Source organism: Trachypithecus francoisi, unplaced genomic scaffold, assembly GCF_009764315.1.
Source record: "Trachypithecus francoisi isolate TF-2019V2 unplaced genomic scaffold, Tfra_2.0 Lachesis_group4, whole genome shotgun sequence".
In the NCBI taxonomy this organism is placed as follows: domain Eukaryota; kingdom Metazoa; phylum Chordata; class Mammalia; order Primates; family Cercopithecidae; genus Trachypithecus; species Trachypithecus francoisi.
In genome coordinates this window covers 43,261,374-43,278,883 of record NW_022681469.1, presented here as the reverse complement: position 1 = coordinate 43,278,883, position 17,510 = coordinate 43,261,374, and the positions used below count along the sequence as shown (strand labels likewise).

The following is a 17,510-nucleotide window of genomic DNA, read 5'->3' as shown; positions in this document are numbered from 1 at the left end:
AACATTCTTCACCCAAGAATAAAGCCAATTTAATCTATGTGTTCTGTTTAGCATTCCACAGAATCAATAACAAGCCTGAATAAATTTACTTTTTATAGTGACTCCATCTCATAAGGAGGAATTTTAGGCTCCAAAGACTACCTCAGCATCCTTGAGAGAGCCTAGTAGATCCTCGCCAAGTCCTGAATTTCTGCTAACAAGAACTTTTATATAATTTCAAAGTATTATATCGTTAAAACTAATAATAAAAAAGATATGTGTATTATAAACTAAAGCAATGATATATTGACAGTGTCTTACAACATATGTATGCCAATAACTAATTTAGATATATTGCCTAAAGGAATATGAATAACACATACCCAGCCATAGAGGCTAAATGAGAAGTCAGGTTAAAACTATCTTCAGTTTTTGCCTTCCCATTTAGAACCTTCACCTGACTCTCCACACTCTCTAGTGCATTGTATGCACTGTAGCATTTCATCATTCAGCAAATATTTATAGGGCAACCATGATGAACTAACACATCCACGAGACATGAAATTCTATCTACTAGAGATGACACAATGTATTTCCTCAAGGAATTTCCAATCTAGCAATCTTTCTGGGATGTCACCAAATTTCCCCCATCATCCAGATATCAGTAATTTATTTATAATACAATTATTTTGTATAAAGTATCAAGTCCTGTAGGAGACTTGGAAAAACTTCTCTTATACTGTCCAGAAATTTACAATCATTGTAAATTACAGAGTTTTGTAAACAGATGTATATCTATTAAAATTTAATTAATAATGCATGCTAAGTAAGAAAGTGCTGTAAGAGTTGTTTCAGAGGTTCACAGGAGGAATGTATCAGTAAGGCAGGATATAGCCAGTAAAAGCAAAAATTAAAAGATAATTATGATTCCAAATTTAAATTGTGTGAACAAGTTTAAATATCTAGAACTGTGAAAAGGAGCTGGAACAATTTAAACTAATATATTCTCATCATGTTAATGTCATAAATAATAAATAATCTTTATGGGGATTTTTCTAAATTGTTAGTAATTTTTTAATAACTAAGTGAAAAAAGTTGCTGTTACAATGTCATCTTGCAACAAACTATGGAACTACTCAAGTCATAATAGGTGTCTTTAGTCATCTTCTAAACAAGTCAACTTATTAATCTTAAAACCATGCTCAGTACAACTGGACAAAGGTAAAACAGACAGAGTCCCTTGTGTATGAACATGTGTGCTTTGTTTTCCTTGTTTTTCATTCTCAGCTTCTTTAGAAAAGAATGTTAATAACCACCATCCAAAGACCACTGGAAGCACGGAGGCAGTCAAATTTGGATGCATTATTTGCTGAAGCAGAGACCACCATATCCCACAAGGAACTCTGAATTATCTGCAAAAAGGTGCCTATGGGGAGCAGGTATCAGAAGTGGGGCTTGTTTTACATGATTTTTAGGAAGGGTTCAAAGAAGGACTTAGCTAGAGACTGAATGTTATCAAAAAGTGGGGCTAAATCAACAATTGAATATCAATGATTTTCTAAGAAGAAGAAAAACAGTGTTTAAGGCTGCAATTGGTAAATAGTCACTCATGTTTACCAGGAGGGAAAGCTATTTGGTCTTTTTTGTGGTTTGCACACAGTCCTTGTTCAGATATGACTATAGGCTGGTTCGGGGTTTATCCCTTTTCATCATGATCACAGAGTGATATCACGAGATACTGGTGCCATTTAGGTTAATCAAGAGAACACTGTGCCTTACTGTGAGTGCCAGGCTAGTAACCAGTGGGCAGCTGTCAGAGCAGCTCTTTTTCTTTCCCAAGTACAATTTTCTATGATGAAAAGATTCCCCATATGGCTAGAAGAATGTACATCTTCAGAGGCCCAAGGGATTCTCCATTTTCTTCACAACTCCCAAACAATAAGATTTGCTATGAACTCCTCTGGTCTCTATGACATACGCTAGCCATAAACTGGTAGAGGAGGAAACAAAATATAAGGATCACTCATATTTGAAGTGATGGATTACTAAGAATACTGATAAAACTCAAGGTAGTGGACACATTTTAAGGAATCTATCTTTATTTTTCAGAATGTACTCCCACATACAGCTGGGTCCTACCAGCTACAGTTGTACTGCATGACTCCCACCGCATTTGCAACAATTAAGGGCAGCAGAGGTAGACACCTGACTCTAGTTGAACCAATCAGATTCCTCCACCCGGCAATTTGGAACTGGGACTTAGAGAAGTCAAATGAGTTCCGCATGCAGCTGAAATTGCCACAGGTTAACTTGGGGGCTCTTCAGATGCTCTTAAGGTGCTCTTTTTCTCATGTGCCCAGAGGGTCACAGAAAGCCAGGCTATGAAAAGAAGAAAGGATCAGAAATACAGAGAGAAGCGGAGATGCAGACAGAGGAAGGATTCTAAAAATTTTCAGTTCCTGTTTCCAGTCTCTTCCTGAAGTCCATTCTCACCCTTGAATTCCCCGTGTCTTTTTAATAAATTCCCCATTTTTGTCAAAGCCAGCTCAAAAGTAGTTGTTATTTATAACAAAAAAGTCTTAAGGATCAAGGATTAAATAATAAAAAATTTAATGCCTGGTATAAATGTAGCATAGACCACTGATTATTTATAGAACCCTCTGAGTTTTAGCTGAATACCTGGTTGTTGAGGTAAAGCCTGCATTTCCCAGCCTCCCTTGCAGTTAGGTGTCACCGTGTGACTAAGTTCAGTCTCACAGGATGTGAATGAAGGTCAGGCATGCGACTTTGAAGTTATCTCCTTTAGACAAGAAGCCTGCCCTCAATTTCCTCTTTTACAACTTCTCACCAGCTGGATAATGGTGACCACTGGGACAATTGCCTTGAACCAGAGACAAAAACACATTTGAGAAGGACAGAGTCAATCTGCCAACAAATGTACTGGTTGACCTTCAGGAGAAAAGATTCTACCAAGATCTTCAGACCACCTGCCTGACTTTGGACTATTAGAAAATAAACTCCTATCTTATCTGCACCTCTATACTATGAGATCTTTTTGATACAGAAGACCGGACTTCCCTAATCAATACAGAGAGGTTGTCATGACAGACCTTAAGAGAAAATGCAGAATAAGCCAAGCAGAGGAGATGAGGGTAATAATTCTCATTCCAGGATGAAAAACTGAATGAAGTGCAACATGAAAGGGACAAACATCAGTCCCGGGTTTCCCAGCTGGAAGTCGATAGAGAAAACATATTTAGTGAACTGAAATTGCTGAAGTCTAAATCAAGAAACTGAATGGATGTCTTTCCAAACTGAGTTCTGCACATCACCCCTTGCTGTGTGTATGACTGATGCTTCTATAAGGAACTGCAGGATCCTGGCAATTAGAAAGAGATCTGGGAAGAGTCAGAGAAATGAGAAAACACACTCTCCAGGTGCCTCCAGCGTGTCTCTATCTCTACTCCTCCTGCAAACATATCACAATGCCCTTAATTATAATGTTTAGTACAGGTTTATGGGGAGAAGGGAAATCACAGAAGAGACTAGAGACAAAGGGCTCCCAGACATTGTTCCTCATCCTAGGTTTTTATAAACATTTGTTGATTCACTGACATTCAGCTATTAAAAAAGGTAGAGCCTCGCCGGGCACAGTGGCTCACGCCTGTAATTCCGGCACTTTGGGAGGCCAAGGCGGCCGGATCACACGGTCAGGAGATCGAGATCATCCTGGCCAACATGGTGAAGCTCTGTCTCTACTGAAAATACAAAAATTAGCCGGGTGTGGTGGCACGTGCCTGTAATCCCAGCTACTTGGGAGGCTGAGGCAGAAGAGTCACTGGAACCAGGGAGTCGGAGGTTGCAGTGAGCCAAAATTGTGCCACTGAACTCCAGTCTGGCGACAGAATGAGACTCCGTCTTGGAAAGAAAAAAAAAGAAAAAGAAAAAGAAAAAAAAAAGTAGAGCCTCAACACAATAACTCTAAGAGATATCACTCATCTGGGTATTTGGATTATTAAACTGAAGTATTCACAAGGCATAGCCCAAAGGTTACAGGTTTTGGCAAACTGAATCATGCTAAGTGAATTCGGCAGGCAGTCCACTAAGATTTTATAAGATTTGTGATTGTTAATTTTTTGTGTCTACTTGACCCGGCTACAGTGCCCAGTTTGTTTGGTCAAACACGGTCTAGATATTGGTATGGAGGTATTTTTTAATGTGATTTACACTGACATTTATTTTTTTTTTAGAGATGGGCATCTCACTATGTTACCCAAGGTGGTCTCAAACTCCTGGGTTCAAACGCTCCTCCCATCTCCATCTCCCAAAGCATTGGAATTACGGGCATGAGTCACCATGCCTGGCCTCAACATTGACATTAACATCAGTAGACTTTGAATAAAGAAAATTAATCTCCATAATATTAGTGGACTTCATCCAATCAGTTGAAAACCTTAAGAAGTAAAGACTAAGGTTTCCAGAAGAAGCAACAATTCTGCCTCAAGATTGCAACGTAGAATTCCTGCTTCAGTTTCTCACTTATTACCCTGCCCAGAAGATTTTAGATTCAAGACTGCAACATCAGTTCTTACTTGAATCTCTGGTCTGCCAGTCCACCACAGTCATGTGAGTCAGTTACCACTCTCTCTCTCCCTATCTCTCTCTCTTTCTCTCTCTCTAGATAAATAGATATATTCTGTTTCTCTGAAGAACACTGACTAATATAGACTATATTGCTAGGAAAAATGCAATCCTAGCCAACTGCAGCAAAAAAGTAAAAGTAAATACAAATAAAACTGTGTTCTATAACAATCACTCCACCTTTTTCCTTCCTACCTTAGGAAAGTTTTGATTTATGAAATCATTCTTTTCACAAGAGTAAATTATTCAAAAAGCTTGAGACTAGTTCCTCTTCTCTCCCTGAAAATTCACCTTTTCAGGTGAAGAAAATAAAATAAATCTTTTCTTTTCCTTCCCAAATGACGGTCACCTTACTAATAACAAAATTCATGCTCATGAGACAGTAGATTGATATCTACAAATCTCACCCCCACCCATGAGCTATCTGATGACTGTGACTCCTGCTTTTGCTGTCCCATGTGAAGTAGCTAAAACAGTCATCTTTAGGCCACAGGTGAACAGAGGAGAAAAATCACTGGGTCAGAAGGGGTCAGGCAGCACCCATCAACTCATAGTACAGAGGCCGCTTCCTTTGGTGCACACACATATGAGACCATAACTGTTAGACTCACATCTAGCAGATGCTCTGAGCTCAATGAATTACAGGAAATTCTTAGAAGCCAGAGTATTTCTACACAAATACCAAGATCCCAGAAGACAAAAATAAACTTTTGATTTGTTGAGGGACCTCAGAGATATTATCAGGACTCAAGGAGTTTCAGTTTCAGACATACTCTCAGGAACTTAAGTTATTTTGGGTTAACTTAGGTCCAGGTGACAGACTGAATCCACACACAAATGGACCTGAATTCTTCAGTTACTGACTTAGGAATGTCCATGGCATCCACTAAAATCAGGTCATTCTAGAGCAGGCAAAACTTCTCAGATTGCTTGTAAGTTAAAATGTCAAAACTCCTATAACAACCAATAAAGTAACACTTTAAGATTCAAGTATGATACATAATTAAAAATCAACTATCACTATTTCCTTTATATTTTCAAACTCAAATTAAAACTGAGACAGACAAATTCAAAGTAATAGACAAAGGTAAAACAAACACTGACAGGAAATGAAAGTTTGAATTCTGTTTCCAGCAATAATGGAAGACAAGTAATTAAGTGAAAAACCTACGAGTACAGTATACCCAATAATGTTAACTAGCAGTTTTAAAACTCATTTTGACACCTGTCTTGGCAAGGGAAGACAGTCTAGGAATTAATTCCCCAACCAGGAGAAACACAAGAAACTGTAGATCTACAAAGACAAGTAAGTCTCAGAGTAGGAATATTCCCGGGACTGCTTGCCAATCCCTGACAAACCAGAGTTCAACATTCAATAAGTTTGCACTTGAGGGATGACAGGCAGAGTCCAGGACCTGAGTATAACAAAGAAAACCTACCAAAACCAGGACCCTTGAAGAAAGAGCATTATTGTCAGTGTCTGAAAGAAATATCCCTGTATAGTGTATGGAGACACCTGCCTATTGCAGCTTTGCCTCTGAGTGGAGGACAGAAAGAGGTTGGAGAAATTTAATGATCTTCAATTCCTAATCACAAGCCTCCATCTCAGGTGTCTAAGGCAAGAATTCACATCACCTATATAGTTCAAAATAACCATATTGGAAAATGCAGATTAAAGTGACCCAGGGTTGGTAGGATACACAGTTTCCTGACAAAAGGAACCCAAACCTTCTATAGACAAATTCACTTTAATACATACCTTAAGAAAGTCCCACAGTTAATGCTCTGAGATTGGCTCACAGTGAAAAGTCCACCAAATTCCAAGGAACAAACAACCATGAGGGAGAATCAAGATTTAAACTAGTAACTGCCAAGTAAGGCCGTCAAAGATGGCTGTTTTTATAATAATCAGAAGAAGCCTACAAAACGAGTTTACCTGACATATTTAAATAAATAAAAGAGACTACTGAAAGTGCAATGAAGAAAGAAAATACTATGAGAGCGGACCAGACATATTTGAAAAAGAACAAAATAAATTTTTTTGAAGTAAGCAATGTGATAACTAGAATTAGGAACGCAAAGTTTGGATTAAGCAACAGATTAGACAAAGATGAAGACAAATTTGTGAACTGCGAGACATATCTAGATAAGTTACTCAAAATGAAACACAGAGAATCAAAAGAGTGGAAAATATGAAAGTTAAAAGATGTAAAAATAGAGATTCCAACATATATCTGTCTAATTAGAGTTTCATAAATGGATGAAAAAAAGATGTAGAAGAAATACTCACAAATGTAATGACAGACATTTCCTGATATGATGAAGATGCAAATCTTCAAATCTAGGAAGTTCAATGTCTTTATCAGAATTAAGTAAAAGAAATCTATACCTAGACATATTCTGGTGAAAATACAGAATATCAAAGACAAAGAGTTCTTAAAACATCCAAAAGGAAAAGACAGATTAGCTAAAAAGAACAATAATTTGACTAATGGATGATTTCTCAATGATGATAATGGAAGAGTGGAAAATAATAATTTCAAAGTACTAACAAAAATGTAGCTGTCAACCTAGAATCTTATACCCTATGAAATTATCTCTCATTCAATCATTCACTCCATTTAACAAAAATATATTATGTACTTACTATGTGTTGGATAGTGATGAGAATCCATCAATGGATAAAACAGACAGAAAACATTCCTGCTCCACTAGAGTTTACATTTCAATGGGGGAAAAATAATAACTCTAATATGTAAGTAAAATACGGTATGAAAAGATTGGACCCAGATAAAGGAATTAAGATTGACAAGTAGCAGAGGTCTACAAATTTAAATAGGGCTATTGGAAGAGAATTCATAAAGAAGGCGAGATTTAAGCAAAGACTTCAAGTTAGTTAGGGATTTCTGGCAAGGAAGAGTGTTCCAGACAGAGATAATAGACAGTACAAAGCCCTGTGTCAGAGTACTCCAGAAACAGGAGGCCAGTGTGGATGGAACCCACATAAAGAAATATGTGAGAAAGTCTGAATTTATTTTAAAAGAATGATTGATCGATCTTAAATTCAAAATAGACTCTAGGCAATAGGGCATCCATGCAGTAAACTCCTTTACAACAGCCAACATAAAACCAAATGGAAATTTGACAAAACCAAATATGCTTTCTCCTCCCTATCTTGTTTCCCCACCAAGTAAATTCTGAAATTGAGAAGTTTGTTTCTGTTGGCTTTTAACATCCAAATAATTACATATGCCAAAAGACCAACATCTTTTTCACACTTAATCTAAAATTAACTTTTAATACCTATAAAAGTATAGTTGTTATACTTCGTTTGCTTTCATAGTTTTACTACTAGTCTTGTATTTCTTACTTAAAATTGCTCAGTGTTAATCAGAAGGCCTAACTTCTGTTAAAGCTCCTCCTCTTTGGGTAGAACTGTAAATGTCCATTCTCAACTTCACTCTATTTTCAAGATTTTCAATGATATGCATGAATTATTTTTACAATAGAAAAAAAGTTATCTAGTAAATTTTAGAATTCAGGGAATAAATTGCATTGTAACAGCTGGGACATCCAATGCAATATTGAATACACGTAATGACACTGGACATTCTTGTCAGTTTTATTTTGGAGAAACTAGAACTATAATTCAATGGCATAAAAAAAATTTAAAAAACTATGACCTACCTTCCTTATTGACAACCAAACCACCACAGTCACACGGTTATATATCACATGGTTGGGGATATTAAGGAAAAACAACAGCAACAACCCTGGCACCCACTCTTCAAATAAAATGTTTGCATTTTTATTGTCACATTATTTTCTTGCAGTGTGTATAGTTAGGGGAATGCTATTTTAATATTGTGCTAAAGGAAGTGAAACTAACCCTTAAAAATTCATAAGAAGAGTTTTCATGTTCTTATATTAGCATTCAGAGGTAGAGTAAGGGTGATTGGAAGGCATGTGAGTGTGACTCAAACCCACATCATATTTGTTTATATTAAAATAATGCCTTCCGGATATATGGCTTTGTCCTGAATCAAAGTGCTAAACATTAATTTTTGTGTGCATCACTCTTAAATGAGAATAATTAATGTAAAATCAGGATTTGGAGTTTTAAAATTATGAATTCTAAACATATTTTATCCAAACCACAGTATTCTCACTGGTCTCCTTTGGAAAGAATGCAGTGCACTGTTAGTGAGTTTTTGTGGCATTTCATATGCTTAATCAGTAGCATATTAAAATAAAGAAATATGTGAGAAAGTCTGAATTTCTTTTAAATAATGATTGATCAATCTTAAATTCAAAATAGATTTCTTCTAACATTAATCTAAACATAGAATATTTTCTTTGACATTATGTCAGAATTCTTTTAAATAATGATTGATCAATCTTAAATTCAAAATAGATTTCTTCTAACATTAATCTAAACATAGAATATTTTCTTTGACATTATGTCAGAATTTTTTTTTTCTTTTTTGAGATGGAGTCTCACTCTGTCACCCAGGCTGGAGTGCAGTGGCACGATATCAGCTCACTGCAACCTCTGCCTCCTGGGCTCAAGCGATTCTCCTGCCTCAGCCTCCTGAGTAGCCACACCAGACCAATTTTTGTACTTTTAGTATAGATGGAGTTTCACCATGTTGGCCAGGCTGTTCTTGAATTCCTGGCCTCAAGTGATCTGCCCACCTCGGCCTCCCAAAGTGCTGGAATTACAAGCATGAGCCACGGCGCCCAGATCTAGCTGTTGAAATTTTTATTCTTCAGTTGGATTTTTCTTCTTCTCCTTGTGGTAGAGTTTGTTTTTGTTTTTGTTTTTGTTTCAAAAATGAGAACTTGTTACAATGGAATTTTTTTCATTCAACAAGACAAATATGCTTATCTCTTAATATCATTATAAAAACTTTTATATTTGGGATATTTGCATTTTTAATGGGTGAAATAATGCATGGACATATCTAATCTCAGATAATATGAAGTGACAGATTTAACTGGTTTATAAAATACTACTGAAACCTGAATTGATTTGTTTCACTGGGTTAAATATTTGTTTTCCATCCATACTAATTTAGGAAGCACCTCGTATGTAAACAAAGATAAAATTTCTGGAAGATTTTTCATATCTTCCCAATACAGGAAGTAGAATAGTTTTAACAAATATAAATCTCTCTGTGACCACTTTTTCTCAAAAAGAATAGATAGTAAACCCTTTCTTATTGAGGGTGCAGAGTAATACTCATCCCTCCAAGTACACCTAAACGTGGTATTTAGGAGCAATTTGCGCATAAGGTTTAGTTCAGTTAAAAAATGTCAAGGACTCTCATTGCCAGCCAAGACAGAAGAACAAGGATCATATTTACCCTCATATCTTAAACAACTAAAAAGTGAAACAAAACATACGAAACAATTTGCCAACATTGAACAACAGGGACCACAGAAGTAGGATCCTGATAGAAGAAAAATAAACTAGGGAATAAATCCAGAAAGAGGGAATCTAAACAGAGTCCAGTGTTCTTTTTGCATTGAGAAGACAGAGATGAGAATCTGGGAGGCTCAATGCAGTTACAATTTGCAGGGCAGAGTTTACCAAAGTAAAAAGAGCTGCAAAGAGAAGAAGCTCCTGAGATCTGCAGAGGGTTCCCCTAGAGTCTTCAAGCGGGTACTGACCAGGGCATGTGTGTAAGCAAACTACATGAGACCAGGCAATGACTGGAGAGGAGCAGGAGGAGCAATTTCCAGAGATCACATAAAGCTGGAATGGTTATTTCCAAAAGCCAGAGGGGAGAAATATTATATTACACAGGACATGCATCAAGAAATGTACTCAGAATCGTATTGCCTTAGTAATGGGAACAAAACCAGCCTCCTCTGGTTCCACCTAGCAAAGCTGAAAAAGTAGTTGTGAAAGAATAAATATGTTTTGGAGCAACTTAATTGCATCTCAGAACAAAGCTCAAAAGTATTTTCTTAAAAAAAAATACTAAAACTTCCATAAGCTCATGATGGTTGAGATCCAATCAAAAATTATTAGATATGCAAGAAATTAGGAAAATATGACCAATGAGAAGGAGAAAAATCATTCAACAAAAACTGACCAGTGAATGATGCAAATGACAGAGATAGTTAAAGCACATTGAAACAGCTACTATGACCTCACACCATATGTTTAAGAAGGTAGAGGAAAGCATAAGCATGTTGAGGAGAGCCATGAAAGATATTTTTAAAACCTAAATCTAAGTTATAGAGGAAGAAAGTACAATGCCTAAAATAAAAATTATACTGGACAGTATAAATCCCAGCCTGAAGGCTGGAGAAATTTGCAATCAGGAAATACCAACAGGCTGGACAAATAGCGATGACATCCCTTATCTTTTGAGCAAATCATTTAGGCAGTGGTGGTGATGTTGTGGGTGTTTTCTTTTTTGTTTTGTTTTGTTTTGTTTTGTTGAGACAGAGTCTCGTTCTGTTGCCCAGACTGGAGTGCAGTGGCTTAATCTCGGCTCACTGCAACCTCCGCCTCCTGGGTTCAAGCAATTCTCCTGCCTTAGCCTCCTGAGTAGCTGAGATTTACAGGTGAGCCACCATACTCAGCTAATTTTTGTATTTTTGGTAGAAACGGGGTTTCACCATGTTGGTCAGGCTGGTCTCAAACTCCTGACCTTGTGATCTGGCCACCTCGGCCTCCCAAAGTGCTGGGATTACAGCATAAGCCACCATGCCTGGCTGGTTATTTTTTATTTCTTTGTTGTCACAGTTGTGGTTATTGCTTTCTGTTTTGCACTCCTCCTCTGATCATTCACTTTACCAGTAGTAATTAACAATAATTGGACAAAGAGAAAAAAAAAGCTCTTCCTTCCTTTACTATTTTAGCAAACCAAATAAAATATATAATGAAGTAAAAATTTTAAACAACTAGGTAAGATAGCAATGAATTGGACACTGCATAAAAAAAATTAGGAGAGTTAAAGAAATAGCAAGAGAAATTGTTGTACAAAATTAAACAAAGACAGAAAAAGACTGAAAAAATTAAGAGGACACCAGTGAGCTGTGAGATAACTTCAGGTGGCCTGATATACATGTAACTGGAATCAAAGAAACAGGAAGAAAACAGAAAAAAGTGTCCCCAGGTTTTAAAATCTCATGTCTGTGACCCATCCCTTAAAGCATGGGATTAGATGAAATTGTAAGGAGAGAAGAGTGATTCTGCTCTGACTTAATGGTAAAGTACACAGGGCCAGCTAATCATTGTCTTGAAACAGACATTAAGAGGACTGTTCTTTTATTTTAGTTGTGCATCTTGAGCTCAATGGCCATCCTTCAAATGATGCTAGTCTTCCTATTCCTTATAAACATCCTCCCAAGTTGATATATGTACTGGGTGACCTTATGAGAGGGCGAGATGAATAAAACAGTCCAGGCTTAGAGAGAGAATAATTTTTCCAGGCTCTGAAACTCTGTCGATTTCAACGCACCTCTTTTTCTTTCTCTCTCATCTCCGTTCCTCACTTTCTTCAGATGGAAGCTTTACTATCTCCTGGTATATCACCGAGCTCCTATTCGAAATCACATTTGAAGGAGTATGTAACTAACATGCACTCCTTCAAGAGTTTCGTAACTCTTGAAAGCATGGTAGGATTGATGGTATTCATTCAGGTATATATTTATTTATTTAAAATCTTCTATGAGTTAGATGCTATGCAATGGACTGGGAATATATTCATGAACAAGGCAGATACATTCCTGATCCATGGAAATTACAGACTGCCTAGAGAGACTGGCATTATACTCATAATAGCATTAATAAATATATAATTCTTTAAGATACTAATATTAATATTTGCCTCAGCCTAATTCCTTTCTCCCAGGTTCTGTTTTATTATCACAGGGCACCAGATATCCCTGTAAACTATATATCCCAGAATTTTTTGCCAATTGGCTTCCAGTTTGGTTTGGCCAATAAGAGGTGCTGGGGCAAGATTAGAAGGTATTAGGAGCAGAGAAATCGCGGATCTTCCTTTCTCGGATATTTTATTCTTCTCTCTTTGTTTTGTGGTGGTATCTCTGAAAGGAACTAGAAACCTTTCACAGGGGTCCCAGCCTTGGCCCTGATTTTTCCTCTTCTGCCATACTATCCCTTGTCAAATTTTCTTCTTTGGTGGTTCTAGCCTTGCTATGCACCCCCAGAAGTCACAAATACACTCTCCATCTCTGAGTTAGCTCATTTTCAGTTATTGCTTTCAATACTTTCACTAGTTGTGTAACCAATCCCCTCTACTAGATTCAATCTCCTTGAAACACCTAGTACAATTTCTGTTTCCCTGACTGATACATATCATTCTGATGAGTGCTACATATGTGGTCCAATGAGCATACAAATGGGAGATCTAATCTCTTCTGAGGAATTGGAGATAGTTTCCTTAAAGAACTAATATTTAAACCAAGAACTAGCGAATGAATAGAAATTAGCTAAGGGAAAGGAAGCAACCACAGCCACATGATCAATCATCACATTTACTTAAGATATCGAAGGACTATTTTACAAAACGCAATTTCTCGCTACGCTACAGTTGACATATTTCTATGTCGTACTTCTTACTGCGCCATTGGGCCTACAGCAAATCTGCCAGCATCTATCTCAGATGGCTAACTCAAAGGATTTTTGTTTTTGTTTTTAAAGTTGGTCCCGTTAAACTCAGGCACATTTGCTTTCTACCAACTCTGATGTCTTTGCAGTGCCAAAAAAAAAAAAAAAGAAAAAGAAAAAAGAAAAATGCATTGCCAAGGAGAAATGTCCAGCTGTGAATGTCCTTATGCACTTGCTTTTAGCAGCATCTCCAAAGCATGGTCCCCACTTGGCCATCCTCAGGCCACATGTTTAATCAGGACTTTTAGCATGTCAAAAAGATTAGGTTGGCAGACGGAATGACTGCTTCTATCTTTCTATCATTTTTATAACATTCTTTGTCACGTGGCTGCCTAATTATTAAGATCTACTTTACCAGTAAAATAAAAAGCCTTGTTCTTCCCCAGCTATCAGATTAGTTTTACCTATTTTCTTTTGCTTTTATCCCCAATATGGCTCAGCACAGCACCTTTACTGATCCTTTGATACTTTATGTATTACGGAGTTTGGGGCACACATTTTGATTTTTAAAAAATATTGCATTAATATATTATTTATCTTGATTTCAGAGTTGTTTTGTTTTGTTTTGTTTTGTATTCCCTTAAATTTTGTACCTGAAGCAAGGACTTCATTCTCCTGGCCCTGGTCCTGATGCTGAAGGAGTCCTGGTTACTCCCTGAAAGAATTTTAACCTGTGCTGAGAGTAGAGTGGGACACCTATGCCTACACTGCCCCAGACGCTCCCAGCCATTGGAAAGACAGAAACAGCCGGAGAGAGAGAGGGATTTCATTCTCTTAAATCACATGCAAAGACAGGTCATGGAGCGTGCTCTGAGCAGAGCATGGAGCATAAACAATTTTGAATATTAGATACAATTATTTCTGAAACATTTGTCTATAAAAATTTGAATATTAGGTACAATTATTTCTGAAACATTTGCCTCTAAAAATATGTATCATAGGTGTCAAATAGATTTTAAGATAAAAAATATTTTTTAAAAATGAACTTCATATCAGTACTACTTCTTTCTTTTTTTTTTTTTTTTGAGACAGAGTCTCGCTCTGTCGCCCAGGCTGGAGTGTAGTGGCCGGATCTCAGCTCACTGCAAGCTCCGCCTCCGGCGTTCCTGCTATTCTCCTGCCACAGCCTCCAGAGTAGCTCGACTACAGGCGCAGCCACCTCGCCCGGCTAGTTTTTTGAAATTTTTTTAGTAGAGACAGGGTTTCACCATGTTAGCCAGGGTGGTCTCGATCTCCTGACCTCGTGATCCGCCCGTCTCGGCCTCCCAAAGTGCTGGGATTACAGGCTTGAGCCGCTGCGCCCGGCCTCAGTCCTACTTCTAAGATCATAATCAAACCACAATTAGCAAAAGACATTAAAAACATAGGAAAACAAGATATTACAAACCAGAGAGATAATTTATTCATGTGGGCTTCTCCATAGCTACACCCAGGCTTGTATGTATTTTAAGCTATCTATTTTGTGTGTGGGTGATTCTTTAGAATTTCTACTTGATTTCTCAAGGGCTTGCTTTTACAATTCCTAGGTGTAGCCTACCAATATGCCATCTTCCATATCAATGTTAACAGGCCTCCATTTAATACAAATAGAGCCCAGGATGTGGGGCTCCTAATGTTTTCTTGTTTGTACATGGTAAAGGCATTCATACCTTCATCTCCTCATCTCCTAAATGAAGGTTTTGGACTAAATGGCCATTAGCATACTTTGCCATTTTCACATCCTGTGATCAAATAATTCTGTTCCACATATACATTTTATACCATATGTAAGGCTTAACTTAAGTTGACCTTATTGGTACTTTTTTTTAATCTTATCTTTTCTTTAATACTGAATTTTATTTTGAAATAACTACAACTAAAATGGAGCACTTGGACAACGATTTGTGGACTTCCAACCATAGCAAGAGTTTTGATTTCATACATTAGGCCTCCACTGATCTTTCCCATACTCTCTTAGGTTCCGTTTTAAAATTTTATCCTTCTTTCATCATATTCCCTAAAATTTTCCTATATCTCAATGCTTTGATACTTTCACATGCAGAAGAGTGAAAGCATAGCACTGCTCACATTTATTAACAAGTGTTTATTTTTCCTTTGCCCCCTCTTTCCCACTTTTTTTCTCTATTCTCTTTTCCTTTGTCTTCCTTTGACTCACTTTTCCCATTTTCTCCTTTCCTCTTCTTCTTATTTTCACTTATGACAGTTAACATGGTCCTAGATGTTCCAAAAAAAAAAAAAATAAGCAAGCACAAATAACATTACAAATTGAATTTTATTCAACAGTTAATTTATGCATATGAAATTCGATGCATATAGAATAACACAATAAGAAAAAGGTATTCCAAACTGAAATGCGTTTGTGATTATAAATAGTATGTGGTGACTCAAAGTAACTTTAGTAGGGAATGAGCAGTCTTGGGAAAAATGGAAATCAGGATTCTAAGGGAAATCAAAATAAAATAATATGTTGAGTGTGGGGCTAGGAAGTGATTAGGAGATGAATACATGCAAAAATGCCCACATTATTTTAGCTCTTTTTAGGGAAGTTGGACTCCTGACAACTCTTCTGACTGTTGCCTTACCTTAAAAGCCTTCCCTAGGCATCCCCAAATTCAGTGGTCCAGCCCCACTTTGTTTTCTCACCTGTATTCTAATACAACCACACACAGAACTTCTGTTACACCGAAGGTACTTATTCACTTGCACATCTGCTGTCCTGCTTCCCACTAAACGCCAGTCCCCTGTAGGAGGTGGCTGTACATTATTCAGCCTTGAATCTGAAATCTGACACATATCAGACACCTATCTTCAAATTCTCTGTCCCCCATTTACTATTCATGCAGACACACACAATATTTGTTTTAATATTTTGGAGTCACAATCTCCTTATTTGTAAAATTAGGAAAATATTACCCCTTTTTGTGTTATTCTATATGCATTGAATTAAAATAAAATAGATAGGTTTGAGCTTTCCTTAAAAACTGAAGAACTACCCAAACTTTTGTTTTTGAAAGCTTAACACATTTTGGAAGAGGTCTTCTCTGAGCACCCTATATTTGTCATCTAAATTTTTTCAATATGATGCTATGAAGGAGTTTCTGGCCCATTTTGGAGCCTACAGAGTCTTTTTTAATGATTATTTCTCTCTTTTCTCCCTCATCTTCAATAAGTAATATCAGTTAAAACTCTTCGTAGCTTTAAATGAGCATTATGGACAAGAAAAGAAATACCTAAACTGAGTAAGCCAAATTACTTAGTCGTGAAAAATTATGCAAGCGTCTGAAGCATGAATTCCCTCTTCTTGTCAGCTTTATGTAGTTTAAGCAACTAACTATATTTCTAGCCAAATTTAACAAGCTAACATCTTAATTATGCTGACTAAGCCAGTTATTTTTTTATTTTCTCAAAATTCTGACACAATTCCCAAAAAAGTGAAAAGTGTGCTAATGAAAATTAATGATATCCGAAGGAAAAAATTTGATGTTCTGTGGTACAAAAATATCTTATGAAGTTTGGTTGTGCTCTCCTTGCTTAAAGTACACAGTAACAGATAAAATGTTAGGCTTTTTCTTTCTTTTGCAATAGCATATTACTATAAAAATATGACACTAGGTCCCACTATAGTAGCACAAATCCTATTTTGTAGTATTTCACAAATCCTAATTTAATATGTGAATCGAAGAGGACATTTTCTTATTATATTTGCTTTTGTTTTTGATATTTGCTCATATTAAAAGATGAAGTAACAAAAATTTACAAAGATTTCTTCATTTTTGTCCCTAAAAGATTATAAAGTGTTTTGCTAATTTATTTATTATATAATTTGTCATGCTTCAAGCAATAATGAAACTTATTTTTACAAATATGAGTTTGAATAACTTGTGTTTTACACCATTCATATATGGTTCAACTGACTCACAGTTTTTATACATAACTTAACAGTTTTTATATGTAAATAACTCATTTACTTAAAGAGCTATCTGAAATAGAATTCAACATGATACGAGAAATAATAAATCACAAGTGTATTTACATTGATAATCAGAAATAAATGTCACTTTTACTAAATTATTAAATTTCATTTAAATTATTATTTATTTAAATTAGTAAGATTATTAAATTTTACTAAATTCAAAGTTATGTATGCTGTACTTTAAGAATATAGAACTTTCAAAATTTCAAATGTATGAAATATATTTTTATCAAAAATATACTTTGTAAAATAACCATTTTGTCTTGT

At 36.3% G+C, this 17,510-nt stretch overlaps 1 protein-coding gene across 6 annotated transcripts in view; it reads right to left on the bottom strand.

Annotated features, from left to right (window-relative positions):
* The window catches only part of TFEC (transcription factor EC), a 223,055-nt gene that overhangs the window by 204,896 nt on the left and 649 nt on the right, over nt 1-17,510 (bottom strand). The window contains exon 2 of one of the 6 annotated variants that reach the window (XM_033192948.1): nt 15,426-15,484. The exons of 4 other annotated variants lie outside the window; for them this stretch is intronic. The gene's annotated coding sequence lies outside the window, so the exon portion shown is untranslated. Of the gene's footprint in view, nt 1-8,307; nt 8,401-15,425; nt 15,485-17,510 lie in introns of those variants that run through there. One more of the 6 variants, XM_033192949.1, reaches the window with a different exon arrangement.